Below are 16681 nucleotides of genomic sequence, written 5' to 3'. Positions count from 1 at the left end.
TAAATCTCTCTCTGCCTCTGATCCCCATATATAAAATGAAGTAATACCTGTTCTCTGGTTAGCAGATGGAGGAAAATGAAGTACAGCTGTAAAGAGCTCAATATTTGTCAGCTCAGTTGACTCAATCTTATTCGGATTCTGTATTTGCTCATGCAGTCACCTCATCTTCAGCTTCCCTCTATGAACTGATCTTTAATCATTTAGCAAATGCCTTTCCTGCCTTATTTCTCCCAGTAGCCTTTTCATGTCTTCCTCTATTCACTATACATCTTTGACTGCCTCATCCCTGCCCATTGCATGTGTCTTCTCTGAAACACCACGTGTCACTGACGACTGTTTTCAGGTACAAAAGCAGGTGATTTTATAGTCAAATCAACACAAATGATTCAATGTGTTTGTCTTCACAAGCTTCTGGGAATTATGATATACATATGTCTTTTAAACCGCTCTCATAAATTCAACTTAACACACATTTCATTATGGATGTTAGGACCCAGACATTCTTTCAAAGACAGCCCCTGAGCACAGATATCTGCATCTACAACATGCTTACTCACCCCTTGGCTATAGGCGGAACTGCAGTTTGCCTGGTGACTTCTGTCTTAGAAAAGTAATGAAGTAGTTTTTGTAAAAAGAAATGGAAGAATTCAGGTATTTTAAACATCAGCATTTTCTTTTCATTTAAAACTCAAAATTATTTTGAGTTTAATGATAATTTAAAGTCCAGACAAGATTCCAGACTGTTACATAGGAGAAAAAACATAGTTTTAAAAAATAAATACATAACAGTTTACATTGAGTGCATTTACAAAAGGCAAAAAATGATTCATAATAGGTGGTTAGAATATGCAACAAGCAGTTGTAAGCCATCATAAAATGTAAACCACAGAACTGCTGCACTTTGCTGCACTCTACAGTGAATCCTTTTAAATATTACTAACTTTATATATGCTACTAATAAATATATTTCATAATATAATATAAAGGGAATTCATATGAAGTGTCCCCACAGTGACAAAATTGAACAGATGCCCAGAGCAATTAGCATTCTTAAAAGTATTTTTTTTTAAGACAAATGAAATAAGCTTTGATAATTCAAACTATTAAAAAACAGACTGGTGATTTTAAGAAAAAGTAATTTTTATATTGTAACCAAATATGAAGCTATTCTTCATAAACTCAATTAGTTTTCATTCTGAGTCAACAAGGGAAACAAAACAGATTCTTCAACACCTTTTTGTAAAAGCCAAATAGAAATCCAGTCTCAAAAGAGGCGTATTTGTTCCATTGTAGACTTTGATCTATGTCCATGTATGACTAGGTTTTCGGGTGTTTTTTCACATTCCTAATCCCAGCTTCAAAGCTGTTCTATCTGTTAGATCTGTTAGCCAAGTATTCAAAGGCTGTATGTATGGTTAATGCCAATGGAGTTCAGAATTATTGTGGAAAGTGATGATTCAGACGAATGGTTAACTTTTCAAGCAATCCTGCCACATTAGATTAACACATTCAGACTCTGCCTCAGGATGGTCAGATTATTTTTTCAATATATTTTTTATAAGAAAAATCCAGGAGAGTTTAAGGATATCACCTTCCAGAATTTCAACAGTTACGTTTTGAGGTGTGAACATAAATAAATATAGTTTACTAAAAAGTCTGCTAGAGTATTACCATTCTCATTTGCTTGCAATGTGTGCAAGGTCACACAGAGTTTTCATGTAACATTTACCACAAGAGATGCATATATATAATACTGCATTTCCATTTTCAAGGCATAGGTACTAACCAACCGTATATCACTCATTTTTTTTTGATAATGTGATTCAGAGTACAATGCCAACCAAAAGAAGCCCCAAAGGTTCCTAAATTAAGATGTTTCATTAAATCAATATTAAAAAGAACAACTTCAGCTTCCTTATCTGGAGCAATTAAACACCCACACAAACAAAAGCAACAACAACAACAAAATCTAATTATTCCCTCTGCAAAAATATGTTGGTTCTATTCTTAATCTCCCATTTTTCTGACCAAAATCCCACTGTCCATATTTTGCAGGACTCACTTTAGTAGGCAGGAGGGTTATATTTGGTTCCGCATGATTTCACTCAAAGCAAAATTTATATTCAGTTTATACTTTAATGCAGGATTAAAACTTTGCTGCAAGAGGCAAAGATTTTAGGAAAAAACAAACAAACAAACAAAAAAAAACCTGTCCAAATTCAATTAAAAGTATTAGGCAATTATTTATACCAATTGTCCTCCAAGATACTACCAGTCTCATATTAGAGAAACTATGAAGCTAGAAAGTTACTCTGTTCTCTGTTCACTAAGAATAAAATCCACTTACAAGATGGACAAGTTATGCTTGAGTTGTCAAATTATTATTACTTTTTTGTGTGTGTGTGAAAAAATAACACCAGAGCACTTAAAGATATTGCAAGTGTTGAAAAAAAAAAATATCCCATACGTTTATTACCGTTGCATCATGTTTGGCCTTCTAGTCATAAACTTACTTTTGTTAGACAACGAAAATAGGAAATAAAGCAGAGTGGTAGTCTTCATCTGAATGAGCAGCACAACTGTAAGGAAAAAAAAAAAAAAAAAAGAAAAAAAAAAGGAGAGAGAGAGAGAGGGAAACTAATCTTGTAATTTGAGGGCAGCAAACTTTGGGAATTAGTACTGAGCAAATCATAACCAAGTAAAAGCTGATGAGCTGGTATAACCACATTACCCTGAAAGTGTATTCTGATCATGATCTGACCACCTGCACAGGTTGCTGGTGGTCCACTTCTACAACTCCAATCATTGTTATGTTTTGCAGAAATAATAATAAAGATGCTAGATACAACTAATACTAGTGAAGAATAGTGGCAACTGAAACCAGAGTACAACAATCAAATGGAAGTCATTATGTTGTGCTCATATCCCAATTGTTATTGGCATTACTATTATAAACTCAGTTTAACTATTCACAGGAGAAGGAAAACACATCTTCACAGATACTCAACACAGCTTTTTCCCAGAGATTTATTTTCTTTGATTATTTTCTTTGATTCTCTTTACATGGTGATGTTACATGTACCAAAACTCAGAGAAAATAATCTATACAGTACGTGCAGAGTGAAGTACGTGAAGTAAGTTGGTGACTTAGCTTTTTTTTTTTTATATAAAACCATTTACATGCAAGAAGCTAATAGATGAGTTTGCATAACAGAGAAAAACTACCACTCAAACTCTTAATACAATCTTTCTCCTGTAAATTAGCTTGTAAATAGCCTGTAATAAAGCTTAAGAGGGAATCAGCTAACAGGTATTTTCAGAGAAGCAAGAGAAATCGCAGTCCCCAGGCCTCTAGTTGCAGCACCTCTGTGCAACAAAATTATGGGAATGGGAAGGCAAATGGAAAGTGGATAACGCAGTTCCAGAACCTCACATCTGAGAGACTATGAAGCCTATACAAAGTTGGAATTAATGATGTGAAACCAACTCTTGCAAAAGATTTGCATCTCTGTGGCAAAACCATCAATGAAGCCAGTGAAGGGCATGAGGCCATGATCCAGCACTGGGAGGAAATATTTGCACTAGAAGTACATTCAAACATTTCAATATGTTCAACATCACAAAGACCCAATTATATTGTAGAGAAATGAAATTTCTCCAAATAAGATCTTGTTAGCTGACTAATCTCTCCTTTTTACTTTTTATTTTTTTTAATAAAAGGTTTCCCAGAAAGTGTGGGTATTGACTCACTTGTTTTCCACAGAACTTGCGCATAAGGTTTTGTTTTCTTTAAGAGACATCCCAATACCTCCTTGCTATTAAGAAAACCTGAGTGTGATCTGACTTTCTGCCATATTATGGGCTTGGGGACAGCGATAAACTGATCTCATGGGAAGGCTGTGAATTTTTCAATACAGGCTTTTCTAAGATGTGCAGCATCCAATTATGAAATCTGTAATTCCTGTATACTAAATAAATAAATAAATAAATAAAATCTATAAAAGTAATAATACTGGTGATTTATCAGAAGCAGCCACTGTACTACCTCTGATGACTTAACATAAAGATACATCCAGCCCACATGAAACATCACCTGTTATCTTTATTTCATATTCTTCACTCTTTTCTTCATATAAGCCAAGTTTGTTTTGGCAGATGAACTCCACGTAAACTAAACTGAATTTAGCAGTTAAACTTTTTATCACTGTTCTTAAGATTGTAAGGGCAAATAATGTATTTGTACACATTTATGTGGATGGTCAACATATCAAGTAACATCTTGTGATAGTGGCGGGCTTGAAGAAGAGAAGAAAGAAGGAAGCACTCATCCATAGGTAGCACCTAAGCAAGATATTTCCATCTCTTTACTACTGCAGCAGACAAGCAAATTGCAGTTACTTAATCTATGCTTGGACAAAGGAGAATGGAAATTTTTTCTTGATCTGAGAATCAACCATGTCAGAAGGAAATGCACCATAAGGGGCACAAGAAATCACATCTTCTTCTTGGCTCTACAGGAAAGGCAACACTGGTACTTTCCATCATGTGCCTGACTCCTTTCTGCAACAAAATACAGCCAAAGTTCTCAGTTCTCATCCAACTCCCTAAATCATATTTGTGTTGGATAGTTTCTAACAGTGCCACTTCCATTCCTATTCTGTGCTACACTATCGTAAGACAAGCATGAAAAAATATTTGTGATTCCTTCAGCCTGTCTCCTCCTCCACCTTATACCTTACCTTCCCTCACAACTATAGCTGTACCTGTTCTGGAAATCGCAGCTGAAGTTACCAAAGCTTGCACTGGATGGAAGTTGTAAGTCTGATTCTGACTTAAAATGTGAAGTCCAAATCCAAAAAGCTATGCTGACAAATCAGAAGTTTAAAAATTTGCCACAAAATTTGGATCTAAACCTACTGCTGACATTATTTAATAAGTACTGTCCAGAGCTAGAATAGGTGCATCACCTAAAAAGACTAGTTTCATTATTGAGAACTGATGTAGTTTTATTTCTATACAAGACAAAAGGAAACCTTAAGTCCCAAATAATATTGACTTTTAAGAGACTCTGATATTAATTCAGATTGAATTGGGTGTATCAGAAAGAAAGAAATAAAACTAAAAGAGTAAACTATCTTCACTTCTCTATCCTAGGAGCTTCTCTGAGCTTGCTTTTGTTTTGATCCATAGCTTCACATTTCAGATTGGTTGTCCGATTCAAACAAATGCAGAATCTTACCAAGTTCCTCTGCAGCTAATGTTAAAAATGAAATCATTTGAATAATTGATTTTTTTGGATCAGTAAGCAACAGGAAAAAAAAAAAAGTTATTGTTTTGGATTCATCCCAAGCTGAAATGTTTCCACATACTCAGCCAATTAAAACAGATCATTTGAGATTGAACAAAACATTTAATTCAAACAGAAACAAATCAGACATACTTAGTAATGTCAGCAGGCCAGAGTCAAAAAGCAAACAAGAAAAAAATATATATTTCATGTCCTTGACCCCATGTACTAAAGGTGGTAATCCTGTTGCGCTTGGATCAGAACTGACTTGCAGGCAATCCAAGGACTGCTCCCATGCCAGCCCTGGGTACGTGAGGGAGCAGAGCTGGCTTTTGTAGGAATAGTGTTGGACCCTTCACAAGGAGAAGAAAGGAGCCAGCTGTGGCCAACACTTCTTGCCTGGATCAGTGACAAGTGACATGTTCAGCCTCAGGGAACTGTTGTCAGATCCTTCCTGTGAACTTCTTTCAGAGTTTCCTCTCCTCAGCTTTTGAGTTACAGTGCTTGTCCTTGATTATGTGAAATATGGAACGTAGCTCACAACAAAAGCAAGTTTCACCACTCTATATGTTGGGAAAACCATCCAAAATACAGGTGACTTGAGTGTTAACACTGCCCTGTTCACCCCATGAAGCTTAGGTCTTCATCTCACAAGCAGACCAGGACATTGTGAGACCAAATTCTGTTCAGAGGACTTTAGTCAAAGGCATACAAATCACTTTGTTAATCAAGTTATGAAAAAAAATGTTTCTCTTTGGATATATCATAATATTTACCCAGGACATATTTTTTCCTCATCCTATATTGCCTTAAATAGTACATTTTGAAAAGTAAAATGTTCTCAAAAAAAAAAAAAGTAAAGTCAAAGCTATTAAAAACATAATAAAAAATCACACTAATGTTTAATTTTGCTCAGATTTGGTGTAAACAAATGTGATAGTCCAGGTTTGCAGAAATACTTTTCAGAAGATATTTAAATTTACATATAATCCATAATATTTTAGGTGTTTGTTTTTGTTGGTTTTTTTTAAGGCTTATGGTCTTGCTGAAACTCCCCTGAGAAAAAATAAACAAACACTCTATAAAACAATCTTTTAGTTTAAATATAAATACAAAATTGATCCTCTTTTTTGCTCATCCTATACAACTTTTCCTTGAGAATAAAAGTCTCAAATTGTAATAAGTGAATTAACACCCACAGAGACAAAAAGTAAACACAGTGAGACCAGAAATGGAACCACCATCTGCAAGAGGCATACAAGTGCAAGCCACAATAAATAAATAAATCAAGTAAAATAAAGGAAAGGGTTAGTGCATCTGTTTTCTCAATACAATAAAAGGCACCACTCTTTATTGGTCACTCCTTTTAGAAATACTTTTGGCGGCCAAGTTTTCTCAACTGTTGAATTTAATAAAACTGGGGGAAAATGGCATTTTCAAAGTTCGCTTATTTCTCAAAGAGAAATGCAGATGTTCAACTTACCACAAACATCAACATTTTGTTTATTTTACAAAGAGCTGAGGAATTCACATCTCCCTTCTGGAGTCACGTTGTACGCTCCTTTATGAGACGACTCCCACTGATGTCAAACTCTCCTGGCTTGTAAATTTGGCGTGCCACTAACTGCGCTGCACTAACTCTGAGAAGGATTGTGAGGTTGTGGGACTACGAATAAGACAAAACGTGCCTTCACATTCACACAAAGCACTTGCCTAAGAAATAACAGCAGGCAGATGAAAGAAAGAACTAGAAGCTTTGCAGGAGGTTAAAACTTCTTTTGCTGCTACAAAGCAAAAATTCTTTTTTCTGCTTCCAAAACAAAATTCTGTAGCAATTCCAAGTTATATAAGTAGAATTATCCAATATCAAAGTAAGTCAAAAGGCGCAAAAAAGGTGAGAGCTGTAAAAAGGCAGACAAATTTGCCGTGATATTTCCCCTATTGGAATCTTTGTGACTCTTTTCTCCTGTAGCTTTTCCTTTTAAAGTCTTACTGCAAATCATTGTAGGAAAAAGCAGGTCCTAGCTACTCTGCTTCCTTTGCAATAATTGCTTCTGTTCTGAGGCCAGAAATATATGAATGGTGCATTGAACTTGTTTCTTTATTTGTTTCTTCAGCTGGGAACCTTGAGCCACAAAAAATAAATACTAAGTCAAATGAAAATGTGAAATGGATTTTCATCATTTAAAATAAATTAATAAATTGGTCCATGATTGGGAAAGCCTTCAACTCTCCTCAGTATTTCTGCACTGGTTGAATATTAAGCATTATTCCTGATGACACATACAAATGAGGTTATCAAGGTGATAACAGCACCTCACAGCTGTGAAGATCAGCTTCCTGGATTACATTCCTAATTCATGTTCACCTTACAAAGGATCTGAGGATAGACCTTAGTCTTAGTGGACACACCGTTTCAGGCAGCAAGTGAATGTACGCTGGAACACCATGAGCTTTTGGTTTTGCTTTGCACATAATGGAAATATTGCTTAAGAGTTGTTGAGCAATCTCCTGTAAGAAAATTCCCGATTATGAGAAAACTTTTCCTAAGAGATTTTCTGTGTTTTGGAAGATGTCGTGATGTTTGTGAGGTATTTGAACTTAATGCTTGGAGGTGGGATTTAAGACTATTTTGTTTGAGTGCTACATTGTTTTGTTTTTGTTTTTTGGGAATCTTTCTGCACTGTAAGCCCAATAAATAGTTATTTCCCCATTTTTTTCCCCCAAAGAGAGGTAGTTCCTGTTTTCTTATTTCCTCCTTGGCTGCACTGATAATCCAAAACCCAGCATAAGGTTTGTATTTGTGCATTGCACAATTTCAGGCACTTTTGGGATGCCACCATATTGTAGCTGATTCAGAAGTAAATGAAGTCACTGGGAACCTTTTCCCTGCCCTCAGGGGGGTTTGGGAAGGCCTGTAAGGATTATTTTATTAATCTAGTAAACTCCCCTGTGAAAGTCATCAGGAAAATGCAAGCATACAGGTATTAAGATTGCACATTTCATTTCATAAGGATACCAGAAATAATGACAGGTTCACTGTTAAAACAGCTAACAAACTGAAGGGTAAGGAAGAACACCTCAACCAGCCTTTCTTGTCCTCTTTCCAGTTCACCTTCTTTTTGGAAACTAATTTTATTTATATATATATACATACGCATGTATTTATATATATATATATTAGGGGGGGAGTGTATTATAAAGCAAATCTATTTCTGAGAATCATCCAGCATGAAAGTGTTTAAAAGAACACACTTCCATTTGGTCTGACAAGTGTCTCCTCTCAATGTGGTTTATTCTCTGCTTACCACATCTTAGTGTCTAATTAATGGCAATTTAATAATGACAGTAAGTTGGCAGCTATTTTTATACAAAAACTGTGAAACACTTTTGACTTCTCAAATTGTTTCCATCACCTCTGTTCCTATAGCATCTTTCCTTTCCAAATGAAAATGTAACTGATAAAACAGTAAATAAAACTCTTGCCTACTTAGAAAAAAAAAATGCAGTTCTGCAATCTTTTGGTTACACTCTACCATAATCACCATCAATTAGAAGTTGCTTTCTAAAGTGAAGACAGGAGTAAAGTATTCTCTAGATATTCATGAGTTTATTGCTATAAAAGGCAATATAAAATATATATAAATACAAATCCATGAACATTTTCTCTGTAGTCACTAAATTTCAGAAGCAACTTTAGTGTATTTGTATAAGGATATATGGAAAGGAATGCTCTAGGCAACAGAATCATAGGGCCCTTGCAAATATATAGTGGATTATTTTTTTTTTAATTACAGACTCACCACTAGATAATTTTTGATCCTTGGTTTTGCATTTAATTCTTCACCATATAAAAATATTTTATATTTTACCATTCCCATAAAGAGTTTTATTTTCTGAAGTCTTTAACAGTCTATCCTTAAGCTGTTTGGGATTTAACATGTGCTCACAGACCTATACTACTAAAAGCCTTGAATGGTGAGTTCTCTGATCCATGCAAGTTAAATGCAACACATGGGTAGAGTTAAAGATGAGAGGGAATAAGCACATGCTCCACATTGGCTTTGCCTTTAAATCAGCTGATGAGCAACTACTAAAACTGCAAGCTTCTGCCACTGCTCCAGCTTTCTCAGAGTGTAAATACATCCACAGCTGTTCCAGTTGGGAAACCATAACACAATTTATGCAAAGAGCACAGTTTACAAACAATTTAGTGGCTGAATGAGCATATCTCCAAAACTATCGTGCCAGCTGGAATGTTTCAGAAAGTGATCAGGAAGACGTACAGAAAACTATTTCTTAATTTTAGTGAGAAACCAAGATTAGAGCATTCTATTTCTTGGCAGCCTCTTGATAAGCAGCAGAAGAGATTAAAAAAAAAAAAAATTATTACAACGAAGCTGAAGTCACATGGGATTCTGTGATCATTGCTCTAGTTCATGCTATCTACAGGTAGAATTTCACAATATAGAGAAATATCCTTTCCTGCTCAAGGTGCAGAATACTTTCCACTTAGCCCTTACCAATACGGAGTCCACAATGTACCCATCAGGTAGCCCTGATTCACTTAGAGAAGAAGTGTATAATACATACATCCTGGTTAGCTAGTTAGGAAACATTCAGTGCATAAAACCATTTAAATCATTGCAGGGCCATTCAAAAGAACTGACCAATGCCAAAAGACAGAATCACAGAATCATCTAGGTTGGAAGAGACCTCCAAGATCATTTAGTCCAATCTCTGACCTAACACTAACAAGTCCTTCACTAAACCATATTACTAAGCTCTACATCTAAACGTCTTTTTAAAGACCTCCAAGGATGGTGACTCCACCATTTCCCTGGGCAACCCATTCCAATACCTCACAACCCTCTCAGTAAAGAAGTTCTTCCTAATATCCAACCTAAAACACCCCTAGCGCAACTTTAGCCCATTCCCCCTTGTCCTGTCACCAGGCACGTGGGAGAATAGACCAACCCCCACCTCGCTACAGCCTCCTTTAAGGTATCTGTAGAGTGCAATAAGGTCGCCCCTGAGCCTCCTCTTCTTCAGGCTGAGCAATCCCAGCTCCCCCAGCCCCTCCTCATAAGACTTGTTCTCCAGACCCCTCACCAGCTTCATTGCCCTTCTCTGGACTTGCTCGAGCACCTCGATGTCCTTCTTGTAGCGAGGGGCCCAAAACTGAACACAGTACTCTAGGTGTGGCCTCACCAGAGCCGAGTACAGGGGGACAATCACTTCCCTAGCCCTGCTGGCCACACCGCTTCTTATGCAAGCCAGGATGCCGTTGGCCTTCTTGGACATCTAAGCACACTGCTGGCTCATATTCAGCCAACTATCCACCAATACCAGGTCCTTCTCTGCCAGGCAGCTTTCCAACCACTCATCTCCCAGCCTGTAGCTCTGCTTGAGGTTGTTGCGCCCCAGGTGCAGGACCTGGCACTTGGCCTTGTTGAACTTCATACAGTTGGCCTCAGCCCATCGATTCAGCCTATCCAGGTCATCCTGCAGAGCCTTCCTACCCTCAAGCAGATCGACACACACACCTAACTTGGTGTCATCTGCGAACTTACTGAGGGTGCACTCGATCCCCTCATCCAGATCATCAATATTAAAGAGAATTGGCCCTGGTACTGAACCCTGGGGTACTCCACTAGTGACCAGCCTCCAACTGGATTTAACTCCATTCACCACGACTCTTTGGGCCTGGCTACCCAGCCAGTTTCTAACCCAATGAAGTGTATGTCAGTCCAAGCCAAGACATCTCAAGGGTACCTTTTTACTGTGCCTGGAATATGATGGAATTGAGTTTATTACTGTTATCAAAAACATATGTTAAGTTAGTGCCAAAAGGCACTAATCAGTAGTGGAGATCTTTTTGTTGGATGGTGCATAAACACAATTACCTGCCAGGCTTATAATCCTTTTGATCAGGACATTTTTATTTCCTTCACAAAATTATAGAATGCAATATATTAACTAAACATTTTTGTCACTGATGAGGAAGCTGTGACACAAAGGTCAGAAGAACTTTTGTTATGTTATCATAATGATATAATAATAATGGTATTATTCAGACAGCACTGACATTTGCTTTAATATACGAGTGTGTGTGAATTCGCTAGATTATTCTGCAGATTTCCTCAAAATGCCATTCTGCACACCAATGAGGCGCATGCTGGTTACCACTGATGCAATGGACTGTACCTTCAAGCTTCTAACTGCTCAATTAAACTGTACTTCCAAGTGCTGAAGCATTGCCTACAGTCTCCCTCCACAGGTCTATAATATATCACTGAAAAAAAAAAAAAAAGAAAGAAAAAAAAAAAAACATTGGCTTTGGAGTTTGTGGCACATCCCAGACTATGTCAGGTTTAACCGCTGTGTCTCAGGTAACCACAGCTGACATTGCTGAACTGTCATAAACACGGAGTAAAAGCCTCCCAGGTACACAGCTCCAGGAAATGCTAAACACAGCTTAGGATAAAATGGGGAAAACAAAAGACCCATTTGCAGCTGTCAAACCTTTAAAGCAGTCTACAGCCCAGTTCGAATCCTCTCCCTTAACCAGAGCCCCAAGACATGGTCTAGGCAAATTACTTTTGCTATTATTGTGTTTACTACCTGTTACCCCAGCTGAGAGGGCCTATCAACCCTCCAGCCATCACTGATACAAAAGGATTGACTGGGGCTTCCAAGCTTATCCCAACATTATTTATTCAAACAAACAAGCAAACAAACAAAAGCAAAGCAAAACATACAAATATACCTCATTATGCTTCTCAAGATCTCCCCTATTTGTGATCTGTCTTACATCAGCTTGACCAAAAGTAAAGGTTTCGATAACACATACACTGATGCATGTAGACAGTTTTTGGACAAATATTACTCATGGTTTTCCTGTCAGTTACTGGTTTAATATAATCTGTACAGCTGGCACATAAGCATTAGTTCATCTCCTTTGCCATATACTTCCCTCCCTTTACATCTATGATTCAGGTGCCTAGAAGATTTTGGCTCATTTGCTTGCATTTGTAACAGAACAAAGACAGCATCCTCTTCTGTACATCAGTTATATGTATTTCATAGAAGAATTGTATGTACAAAGGGCATTTGAACCTGTAAAATTTGTGTTCCAAGTGGAAACTCTCTTCTTAAATAAAGTAAGAACAAGATTTGACTGTTCATAGACTAGGGCACTTGAAATTGTTGCTTTTAGTTTCACTCTTTTCCCCCTGACCTGAGACAGGGAAGAGATAGCTTCAGAATCTCAGCTAAACCATAAATTTGTACTACTGAAGAGCAAAACTGCTCATGTTGGTTGGTGTCTGAGAATTAAAACAAAATTAACATTGCTCCACCTATGCCCCTCAGAGAATATTGGTTTTGTGGAAGCCTCTTCCTACATAGACACCTTCTTCTGCAGATTTGCTGAGAGTAAACCAGAAACATGAACACAGAGTTTTTTGCTATGAATTCACAATGATATACAATCATCTAAGAACAAAAACTGTCCAGAAAGAAAGAAAGAAAACAAAAAATATTTTATAAATAAATAATTAAATAAGCCTGGGAGGACTACAAGCTGTTATTTAGTCCTTTACCCTGTGCACTAGTTCCATGGTGCCTCAAAGTGCTTTGTCTCATCTCGCAACACTTTCCTAGCATCTCCTGGAACTGCTTTTGTAAGGTATCCCAGTCATGAACAAATTAGTTCTGACCTTATTTATTTTAAGATATTTTAAACTGAAGTGTTCTGCTTTCAAAAACAGAATTTCAGCCATGAGCTGAATTATACCTACCACCTTCTATTTCTCCATCTTTTAAAATATGAGGGCCTGCCAACTTCTAGAAACCAGTTGTGTCAGGAAAAGAAAAAAAAAAAAAAAAAAAAAAAAAAAAAAGGGAAATGAAGCTCTGAGTGTGTTAGTCAGAACAGCACGTAGTCCTTCCACAAAGACAGGGTTGTTTCTTGTGTCAGCTTTAGTGAACAGGATTTTTTTTTACATAAACCTATAAACAAACTATTCTGACAATTTCAAAATCACATTGAATTCTACTGCATCAAAAGGATGGCATTAATATGGGACTATGAGGGAAAGGGAAAAGAAATAAAATGAAGATACAGAAATGAAACTGCAAAGTAAACAAGGGAGTAAGGAAGAAAATTACGGTCAGAAGATGAAGTATTTTGTATATGATGTTTGTTCCCACTTTTTCTGAGCAAAGCAAGGTCTTTTCTACTTCTTGGCAGCAGTGCCTGCAGAACTGCAGTGCCTCTGTCAGAGCCAGGCTCCTTGGTGCTGTTCATTATTTTGGGTGGGAACACGATGCAACAGCAGGAGAAGGGAGGGTAATGGCAGCTGACCGAGCATCCTGCACTATGACAATCCAATGCCTGTGAGCAACCCCGGGCTGCCTTTGATTAGACTGCTCCCTGGCCTTAATCTAACTCAGAGGCAGCAGCCTCTGGAGCAGAGTATTGACGGTCATAAACACAATGATTTTACTGTTACAACACAGGATTATCCCATATCTTCCAAAAGCACATTTGGGGCTACTGCTCCCTCGTGTGCACTCTCTGTCAGCATTGTGCAGCAGGCTTCGCTGGTAATGCACTGGGAGTGCTCCTAACGCAGAACATTGCACAACATTCCACTTCTGTGGTACTGATCAGATGCCAATTATGTATCATTAACTATTGTGTTTGGATAGTAAATCGGGCAGACTTAGCTAAAATAACACAGCTTGTTTTACTAAGTTTTTATGTAAATAAAGCTATTGTACTGTTCTGATTCCATACTCATTGCTTCTCCCTATAGGCCAGATTCTGCTTTTGCTCTACTCAGTAAAAGCCAATTTCACAAGTTTTTCATTAGTTTCACAATGTAAATTTCACAATATACAATACTCACAAATTTGACCTTTCTCCAGCCATTTTCTGCAAAACTCCTCTCATTCTCTATGAGATACAGCCATTTCTTCATCACTTTCCCTGAAGGCAGAATAAAAAAGACACAGATCATATGTCATCCACTCCTGGATATAAAAATCATTTTCCTATTTCCTAAATTCAATGTTGTGACACATCAAGGACCCAGAAAGATGGTTCATGTTGTTCTCGGCTATCAAACGGCAGAGCTACAAATTAGCCAAGCTGTGGATACATGGCACACCAAGAAACTTTGTAGTTGAGCAAATGGAGATCAATGAGAAATGAAATACAAATAAATTTAAATTAGGAAGTCACTCAACTAGGAACTATTACCAAACCAAGAATGTTCTCATACATTTCCAAAAAACAACTGGCATGGATATCTAATTCTGTACTGGCCCCTTTCTCCAAATCTCAGCTGAAAAAGCTGAAAAGCAAGCATAACTATTTTTTGGAGGGGCTGCCTATATTTACAGAAGTCAGTGGGCTGGATCAAGTCAAAGGGTACAGACTATGTCTTTTGACCAGAGGACCTTCCTGTCCAGATTTCAGTAAGTACTGCCAACAACTAGTTAAGAAATCGTGCAATAGTTTGTAGACTTATGAATGTATTCAAGAAACACAGCATAAAGAAATATAATATCAACTGACTGTAAACACTGTGACTTTGAATCACATAGTTTGCACATCTAATAACTGTGAAGAACTTCCAAGTCAAAAGAAGTATTTCAAAAATATTTGTCAGAGACATCAGAGAAACATGAGAAAAAGAGTTTGCATTTGTCTTATGCTATACAGAAGATTACTGAATGTGTAGCTACCTAACAACTTTGATAACTGTCCATTTGTGTATACTCTTGTGGCAATAGGTCTTTAGCTTCTCATTCTATAGGCACAGCTTTCCAAACTGAAATTCTGCTTTTAAGAGCTTGATGATGGAAATGCAAAAGACAGATCACAAAACACACAGCAAAATTCTTCATTGCAAAACTAAACTCAAAATTGCAAATGAAGTGACCATTCTAGGAAATGAACAGGACTTGGCAAGAGTGATATTTATAACTGTGAAGTAAAATAAGACCTCAGGCAGACTCTGCTTTATATCAAGAATCATTTGTCCCATTTGTCCACTGACAAAAATTGAACATAAGCATTGCATTAGTCTCACTCAATCTACTCATAAATCTCATGACCTAAAACTAAAGCATGTTTAGTCAAAATATATGCCACTTGAAGGGGCTGTTGGGATGTCTCCAACAGACACTTGGATGCATTCTTCAAGCAGAAGCATGGGTAGACATCCTGTGTAAATATCATTAGCTAACAGTGGTGAAAATACCTCCCAAAATCATCAAAATATGGTTAGTAAGTCTCACTGTAAATGCATGCAGGAAATCATTAATGACAAAAATAAATGTCCATGTTTTAACATACCCATTCCCAGATCATCACACATCAATTCAGAATGACCGTTACCCATATGAAATATAAAATTACTTTAATGCTTATTCCTTTCTATTCAAACACTTTCTCCTTTTCTGACTACCATATCTCCAGTAATTTCACTTTTAAGCTTTTTTTTATAATTCATTTTCCATATAATTAATTTTTTTACTTCAATTCACCATTGATAAGCTTTTGATTTCCTCTTTCTGTTCTCCTCCTGTGTTTTGTCTTGCATCACATAAAAACATGCTACACAATGCCACTTACAAAACAGTAAATGCCTCATCCAAACACAACTTGAGAGGGAATAAAAAATTTTCAACACCTTTTAGAATTAACCTTTCTGACAGGACAATCTTTCCTATGAATGTTTTTTATTATGAGCTAAGTCTTTAGGCCTCAGATAACTTAGATGTGTGACTCCCTTTGAGTCAAATTTATATCAAGAGACGATCTTGGATTATACCTGGGTGCACTTTGCTACATTTCTTGTATAGACAGCAATATTGACAGAGGAAGTGTGATGATTCTCAATTTTACTTATGGTGTGTCAGGTACAGAATCTTCTGGATACCTGTTCACAGTCCTACAGCAATGTCAGCATGTCATGCTGAGCAATGTATGAAGTATTGCAAACTATTCTTAGTACTATTTAGCAGTTAGGAAATATGGAGTCATATATTTCCAGGTCATTCTGGGAATTTCAGATAGACCCTTTTAATTCTGGTTTGCAGACAGAAATTTTAACATTTCTCATGCTCAGATGTAGTATTTTTAGCAGATCTGATAAAAACATTCCCCTTTAAATATGATATTTCTGAGTTTGGGATATTACCTGGCAATCTGAGCCACATTAAAGTAGAATATATGGCTGGCATGTTTGTCTTGAGAAGAATAAATCTTTTGGAATTTCTTCAGGAACAATGGAGAAAATAGTTATTCCAAATCACAGGATGAAAAAGGAGACAAAAACAAGAGAAAGTTCAAATTTAAATTAATCTAATCCAAAATAA

At 36.8% G+C, this 16681-nt stretch overlaps 1 protein-coding gene across 2 annotated transcripts in view; it reads right to left on the bottom strand.

Moving 5' to 3' along the window:
* Nucleotides 1-14224, bottom strand: part of PTGFR (prostaglandin F receptor) — a 52604-nt gene extending 38380 nt beyond the window's left edge. For both annotated transcript variants that reach the window (XM_032192461.1, XM_032192463.1), the window contains exon 1: nt 14203-14224. The gene's annotated coding sequence lies outside the window, so the exon portion shown is untranslated. The remainder of the gene's footprint in view (nt 1-14202) is intronic.
* Between the last annotated feature and the right edge of the window lie 2457 nt (nt 14225-16681).

The sequence above is a fragment of the Aythya fuligula genome, chromosome 8, assembly GCF_009819795.1.
Source record: "Aythya fuligula isolate bAytFul2 chromosome 8, bAytFul2.pri, whole genome shotgun sequence".
NCBI lineage: Eukaryota > Metazoa > Chordata > Aves > Anseriformes > Anatidae > Aythya > Aythya fuligula.
This window is presented reverse-complemented; position numbering and strand designations above follow the sequence as displayed.